This window comes from Mytilus californianus, unplaced genomic scaffold (assembly GCF_021869535.1).
Source record: "Mytilus californianus isolate M0D057914Y unplaced genomic scaffold, xbMytCali1.0.p SCAF_5, whole genome shotgun sequence".
NCBI classification, from domain to species: Eukaryota; Metazoa; Mollusca; class Bivalvia; order Mytilida; family Mytilidae; genus Mytilus; species Mytilus californianus.
Window position 1 is genome coordinate 72,136,417 of NW_026262701.1, and position 8,689 is coordinate 72,145,105.

Genomic DNA, 8,689 nt, shown 5'->3' on the forward strand with positions numbered 1-8,689 from the left:
CCACCCGTATGAAATTATAAGGCGTATAACGCCTGGAAATAAGGCGTAAACCAGGCGTAAGTGGTACTTACGTGTCTAGATCCAGGTGTAAGGGAGCAGGAAACGTAAATTTGTAGTCCTTACGGGCGTAGAAAAAAGTGGTAAACCTGGCGTAAATTGAAATAAGCAAGGCGTAAATTTTCTTACGGGCGTAAAACTGTTGGTATGGCGTAAATCATAATACCCATAATGCTTTGTTTAAAGGATCATGGGAATTTTTTTCAAAATTTGGCTCTTTGGTTTTTGTTTGCAAGAGTTGGACTTATGGCAGCTTCATATGTTCAGGGATAATAAATAGCTTGTTTTGTGCTTTTTGAAAGAATTGGAAATTGGAAATATGGAATCAAATTGATTGATAAAAATTGTGAAAAAATGGAAAGTAAAAAACGGTAAATAATAATTATGTGAGTATAATCTAAATTATTAAGTTTTAAGTTCTAACAGTAATTTTGAAATCCCAAAACCTTTAACCTTGGTTTAATAACATTAAAATCTTTTACATGAAGTTAAATTGCAGTATTATCATTATATTTTAAAGGACATTAATTTATAAAAAACTTAGTTAATTAAAATGCTTAAGTTTTATTTCAAGAAAAATTAATTGTCATAATTCTTATTTAAACTTTAAACTTATTTGAGCCAGTGGCAGTGTCTGTCTAAAATGTATTTATTTAATTATATATTAGCTTCTTCAATGGTTAATATTTCCAGTTTTATGTCAAACAATGAGAAATTAAAGCAACAGTACAGAAGTTTGTATTAAATACACAAAAGAACACAGCTAGGGTAATACACTGATTTGAAATAAGTGTAGTATTATGTAAGGATATTACGCCTGGTTTATTTATTGACCAGGCGTACTCATTTGCATATTACGCCTGGTTTTCTCTGGACCAGGCGTACTCATTTAAATATTACGCCTAATTTTACGCCTGGTTTCCGCCTCAGTTACGCTTGGTTTCCGCCTGGTTTACGCCTGGTTGACGCCTGGACATGCATTCCTTAAACACTGCAATGACGCCCGGATAAAGTATGATTTTTACGCCTGGTTTCCGTGTCATATACGGGCGTCACAGTTCGTACAGGTAGATGTAACAAAAAATTTACATTTTCAATGATCCATTAGAATAAGTTCAATTTCAGATAAACCCTGTCAGATGGAAATGTAAACCATATTACACCTTGCAAGCAATTCTATACACTCACTATTGTAGGTATCAGACCACCAATTCACTCCCTCCAATTTAGAACGTATGTAAAAGTAGCCCTACTCGGACACAAAATAGTGCTTTTGATGTCATTGTTTACTTAAACTAACCAACAAATTTGCAGAAATGAAACTTTTGGTGAAAGAGAAATATATTTAGACCATTTTGAGCCAAAATTTACTTGTCTATGAGTTTGCATTAAAAATTGAGGATCAATGTGCTCCATAGTATACTTATTTAAGATTTCCAGAAAACCAGGGGTTATTTTTAGTAGTACTTATTTTGTGATGGGCATTTTTTTCTTAGAAGACTTTAAACATGGGTTGAAAATTGGCATGTATAAAGGTGATACATGTACAATTCAGGATATACCTGGTTTCTATGAAGTTAAACTTAAGGTAAAATATTTAGAAAGCTGTGAAAATTGCAAAATTTGGTTGAATAGATAGGGATTTTGAATTGGTGGTCTGACACCTATAGTAGGGACCTAATCATAAAATGCTAATGTTGACCAAACATAAAAATGAGGTCAAGGTCAGATGTACCTCATCAGAATCATATTCATATTACAATCATTCTGTACACCATATAGTGTTGACCTTTTACTTAAGAGTATCTGAGAAATAGGATGGACAGACCTAAGCATGAAAACTAAATGTTGACCAAATGGTGCTGGATAAGCCAATCATATTAACAGATTTTTCATATGACGTTTTCATACCACAATCCTTGCAATGTGATACAGAATATCTCTTCATTGAGAAAAAGATAATAGACAACAACCACAGAGTAATGTCCTTACACATGTAACACATAAAAACGGTCAAATTGATGTGATAAAAAGACTATAATACACTTTTTAAATGGTCATTGTACCTTAAAAATGAAGTCAAGACAATGGTCATATGCCAGATGAAAATCAGACCATAAGGCAACTGCATAAGACATATGGATTAACTAGAACTTGTACAGTCTGGATAATGAAAGTTTTATACAAAGACACCTCTTCTGCAAGATCTGTAAGGTAATGCATAAAGTATCATTTGTTCAAAGTCTTGTTCAAACTAGCCAAGAAGTTTCTTCAACATTTCTAAAAATTTAAAGGATGATGATGAAAGACACCAAGTGATGGAAATATAAATCAGCTGGGTCATACCCTCGACCACAGAAACCTCTTCCCCCTTTATTTGGACTCAAATAAAATATAAGATAGGTTTTCTCAAATAAATTTTATTTACTAATTTATTTATATTATTATCATGCATCATAGTAAAACATTCCCAAATGAAACAAGACACAATCTACTTCACCAAGTGTGTATAAATATCAAAGAAATTATACTGTAATAATAAGTTTTTGGTCATCTTTACAAGTAAAAGGAGGAAAAAGATCTGCATGATGACAAGGGTTAGGTATCATTATTAAATATCAAAATTATTCAAATTAACTAACAGTACTGAATCAATCATATAAAAATGAAAAAATAAAACAAACTGCAAAAACTGTGTAATTATTTTCACTTGAGTGACCTCAGATGCTGAAAAATGCATTTATAATATATAAACAAAACCAATAAATAAAACTGACAGCCATTAGTTTTCATAAATATGCAGAAAGTGGAGTCCAAACAACTAACCAAACATTTTTATTTTTATCTTTTAATGCATCAAAAACTCAGTACTTAAATTGTTAAATAGGGGATTTTTTTTATATTCCCTTTAGAATTTGGCCATCAAAGTCCTACTTGATTGGTTTTTAACAGGCAAAATAATTTCACAAAGCACTTGTAAGACTTACATGTACATAACTTAAAAAAACTGATGCAAGTTTTATGGAACTTTGTGAAACCATATGGTATATCTTTGGGACCTCTCAAATAATAATAATTTCACAGTTTTATTTTTCATCAATCATATTACGATAATTGAATGCAAGTAAAAATAGTGAAAAATTTGTATAACTCAATACAGCATAAAATCAAAAATGTTAACAACTCATTCTTCTGCTTACAAGACTACTGTCTATGGATGCTACAAAATAGTTAGCAACAGATCATCTGATGGTTTGCAGGATTATTGTCTGAGAATTTTACCATACAAGGCAGCAACAGTTACACTTTCAACTGTAAAAGAAATAAAGTTAAATAATTTCAATTGTCAATTCCTAATATTGAAATGATCTTAAGGGGTATAATCAAATTTGAGTGACAATTTTCAAATAAAATTAAGAGACAGGGATGGATCTATGATTTTCGAAAAGGGGGGGGGGGGGGGGGGGGGGGGGGGGGGGTAGTGTAATTTTCTAAAACTATTTATAAACCAGCAAGCATAGCGAAGCAAAAATCTTTCTGGACAATTTTATCCTAAAAAAATTCCTATTTGTGAGAAACATGAGATTTTACTTTATTTTTGCGACCAAAAAGGGGGTCTTACACGCTATATGCTCCTTGGATCTGCCACTGACAGGTATCACTGTATGTAAAAACTCTTTGTTTGCTCTTTATATTTATTGTTTACTCCAAAATATGTGATATTAAAAATGTGCAGCTATTTATCTCAAAATGAAAAAAACAATTCACCAAAGTAAACTTTCTGGATATTACAACTGAACCCAAATACCTGAACAATCATTTGAAATATCAAATTCAGAAGTTGCTGAAAAATAATAAAATTAATATCTATCTTGCTGATTGCTTGCTTTATTGATACTTACCCCAAAATTTGTTTTCTCTATGACAAAATGTAGGATTTAACTTCTTTAGAAATTTGTAATAAAAAAATGAAAGACTGAATGAAAGAAATTCTCATCCGCTTTTTTTATCACTAGTTTTACCCCAACAATAAAAAGTTAGGTTATCTCTCCTACCTGCTAATACGGTAAAACATTTATAGGGGGTCTCATTGGGGGGTTCTGATCCCGGATCCCGTTTACTGTTTTGTCAGATTCCCGTATCCCGCTTACACTATGTACGTAAGCAATTCTCAGTTTTTTGTAATTTCCCGTGTCCCGCTAGACTTCATTTCCCGTTTTCACGGCACAATAATTTGACTTTCACGTGTCATGCTTACAAAAAATCGGCAATCCCGGGTCACGCTTAGACCCAAATGAGACCCACTTTATATATTGAAATCTATAATAATGATTGATATATGAATATTTAGGGTCATTCACCATAAGATAACATAAATGAATTTAAGTTGTATGTTGAATAAATTCTCACCTTAAAACAGCTCCAATTAATTACTACCCATCAAGTAACCCTATGGAAATGTGATGCTAACCTGGAAGAAAAAGTTGGTCAGTTATTCTAAATCTTTCAAAACAATCTACATCACAATAAATTTTAAAAAGTTGATGGAACAAGCATTCTGAGAGTATTGCATGGCAATACAGACTCCCCTACCGGGTAAAAATTCATTATACTGGAACAAATGCTAACTTGTTCTATAACTTGTCATGGTGTAAACAAAAAGAAAATATCAAGTCAATATCTTCAAGCATGACTATCAACAGTGTGAAAAACTGAATATATGAGTAGATTTTTTCAAGTCCAAGGACCATAACTCTGCACAAAATTATCAGACCGTAACAAAAATTTGAACTTGATCTGTAACTTGTCATGATAAAACTATATACCAATTGTCAATCAATATCTTCAAGTATGATAAAAAAAAGTGTGGAAAACCTATAACACTCTAACATTAGATATGATTAATAGTTCTCTAAAATTAGATATGATGTAATATAATGTATATCTATTTTCAAATTACAATCAAATATAATTAATAGTTCCAAATATTTTTCTTTCATTTGTCACAAACTAATATAGATTTGTATCTTATCTATAAAATGTCAACAACTTTTATCTATACAATGTAATGTAATGAAATATATACCTTAATAAAAATAAATTATTATCTAATTAAAGGATTTCACTTAATAATATATATATATATATATATATATATATATACACAAGTCTAAATTGAAAACAATGTTTAAACCTATGATTGCGTTGGATAAAAACCGCAATTTTTATATGTAAGCATGCAAAACAAATTTCTTGTTAGAGGGGTCTAAATACAGCACAAACAACATTTTCCAAAAGACCAAAAAAGTGAAAAAGTATATTTTAACAAAACGCATTTGACTAACAGGTCGAACAACAAATGTTCTTAAACCCTGCTGACTGCCATTGGTGATTGCAAAATAAACGGATCACCGATGTATAAATGGATCTTAATTATAAATTTAATACTAAACAGAAAACAATAAACTTGTGGAAAAAATGGTATACCGCAAACAAAAGGTGCAAAGGTTTTTGTACACCATATCCGGATTTCGACAATAATGTCTCTTCAGTGATGTTAGGAATCGAAACGGTATTTGGAAAGCCATACAATTTACCTCAATTTAAGATAGACTCTTGAATTTTGAGGAGTCAAAATAGGATGAACGGATCATATAAACCCAAATGCAAATATAATACAAGCCCAAACGAAAAAATATAAACAAGTCTAAATTGAAAACAACGCTCAAACCTATGATTGCGTTGGATAAAAACCGCAATTTTTATACGTGTGCATGCAAAACAAATTTCTTGTTAGAGGGGTCTAAATACAGCACAAACAACATTTTCCAAAAGACCAAAAAAGTGAAAAGTATATTTTGACAAAACGCATTTGACTAACAGGTCGAACAACAAATGTTCTTAAACCCTGCTGACTGCCATTGGTGATTGCAAAATAAACGGATCACCGAAGTAATAAATGGATCTTAATTATAAATTTAATACTAAACAGAAAACAATAAACTTGTGGAAAAAATGGTATACCGCAAACAAAAGGTGCAAAGGTTTTTGAACACCATATCCGGATTTCAACAATTAATGTCTCTTCAGTGAAGTTAGGAATCGAAACGGTAGTTGGAAAGCCATACAATTTACCTCAATTTAGGATAGACTCTTAAATTTTGAGGAGTCAAAATAGGATGAACGGATCATATAAACCTGAAGGCAAATATAATACAAGCCCAAACGAAAAAATATAAACAAGTCTAAGTCTATATAGATATACATGTAGCATTCAGAAAATTAGTTTATACAAAATAACATATAAACCTGCCACAAAATTCCTCAATTTACCAAAGAATGTCTTTTAAAAAATGAGTTATCTCCCTTTGTACAGATATATGGTTTAACATTAGTTATGGAGTTTTTTTATGGACCATAACTCTGGACTAAATCATCAGACCAGAATAAAATTCGAACTTGATCTATAACTTGTCATGATAAAACTATATACCAAATATCAAATCAATATCTTCAAGAACGAAGAAAAAAAGTGTGGAAAACTGAGTTGCCAGACTGACGGATGGACAGACGGATAGACAGACAGGACAGACAGACAGAGTGCAAACCTAAAGTCCCCTTCGACTTTGTCGGTAGGGGACTATAAAAAAAATTTTGGTATTCGCAACATAAATTCATAGCTTAAAATTTGAAAATAAAAAAAATGAAGATGTATTGGAGCACTTCAAATATCCGGAGAAATTGGTATTTAACAAAATATACTCATTTTACATTATAATTAATGTTTTGGTACTTTATAAAATTGATGTCAAAGAATTTATATTATTATTCCAAAAAGCTTGAATACCTACCAACATGTAAACAGTATCAGATCTCCAAGTCTTACTCCCAGCACCATGAAAACATTCTCATTACTACCTAAAAAATAAGGAAAATATACATGTTTAAAAACATTTTAACATAATCATGCTGTGTTTTATTACATACAAAATTGTTGTATATTATCATCTCCAATATATAAACTTGATACAGACTATACGGCATGGGTTTTTCTCATTGTTGAAGGCTGTATGGTTGTCTATAAATTATTGCTTACATTCACTTCATTTTAATTGTGGTGGATAATTGTATCATTGGCAATCATACCACAAATATCTTCTATTTTTATATTGATACCAAAGGTTAGAAAACAAATGCATCTAATACAATTAAATGATTATGGTTTAAAACAAAAAATATGTTATGGATGATGTAGATACCTCAAACTCAAACTGATAGAAATGAAGCATTAATTAAGAAAATAAATGGAGAATGTGATGCCCCTGCTTGCATATAACGTTATAAAGGGACATAACTCCAGAACGGTAAAAGTGACATCACCCAAATTCATACTTGATCTAAGTTTTGTGTTAATAACCATTGTGTATAAGTTTCATAACATTTGGTTGAGGTAAACTAAAGTTGGAGAACGGAAACCAATTTCAGGACTTACGTAATTACGGACAAGGGTAAACCTTAATGCCTCTCCGCTACAGTGGAGACATAAAAATAATTGTAAATGCTTGTAATATTTAATATACTATATAATAAAATATTAATTTTCGCGAACCATTTAGGTCACAGAAATTCCAAAAAATGGCATCAGTAAGGAGAGTTGTACAAATGATGTGAATACACAGAACCCGGATCCAAATTATCTTTTACTAAAAGTATTCATCATTTTCTATTTTGTATGTACTAACAACATTTCATTTTTCTACAATTTCGATTAAAATATTATAAAACCTGCAGTTCAATAGGTCACATGCCCCAAATAAACATTCCCCGATTGGTCGAACTACTGTGGCCTCGGTGTAAAGCAACGCAAGCCTCGATGTAAAGATCACGCTTCCAAAAATAGAGGTATGTCCCAACTTAACATTCCCCGAATGGTTGAATTGCTGCTCGATGTAAAGCAACGGAAGCCTTGATGCAATGAAGAAAAGGGGTTGACAGGATAAACGTAATCGTTATAAATTTTAACTTCATGGTTCTTATGCAAGCAAATTTAATAAACAATGATTTTATACAGTTGTGTTATTGTTTTCACCTTACATAGGGCTTTATTTCTGATCTTATTTCTGTGTACACAATTCTGAATCTACATATTTCACCTATATCAATATTAGGTAATCCGTTTGGACGATTCCATATACTATTATGTTTTAGGTTTTTTTAGCTTCAGTGTCGAGTAGGTGTATAGTATTGAGGGCTATCTGCGAGAAATAAATCTTTTTTTCTGATATATTAACTAAATTCAAAACCAATATAAAAATAGTTAACACATATATTTTATGTAACTGAGTAAATTGATCGGAATGTGATGATACATAAACCTAACACTAAAATTCGTTTTGGTCTATCCCAGTGATGACATTTGCGCGGGAATTTAGTCCATTGACATCGTAATATAATTTACTTTGGATTATAATTATCTTTAGATGTAATGTTACAGGATTTAATGTGAAATCATTTGTCTCTTCTTTTATAGTACACGAGTTTGACGTCAGGTTTGTACACATGGAGTCTCTAGTCTAAAAAAAGCCAGTGACAGAACGATAAACAGATATTGAGATAAGCAACTGTCTAGGGC

The 8,689-nt window shown here is 31.3% G+C and overlaps 1 long non-coding RNA gene across 1 annotated transcript; it reads right to left on the reverse strand.

The window, feature by feature from the left end:
* Positions 1–3,067: 3,067 nt before the first annotated feature.
* LOC127703014 (uncharacterized) lies at positions 3,068–7,535 on the reverse strand. The gene is made up of 3 exons (XR_007982637.1): positions 6,909–7,535; positions 4,468–4,528; positions 3,068–3,369 (listed from the first exon to the last, which is right to left on the reverse strand). It is a non-coding gene; the product is annotated as an uncharacterized LOC127703014 (long non-coding RNA).
* Positions 7,536–8,689: the final 1,154 nt, after the last annotated feature.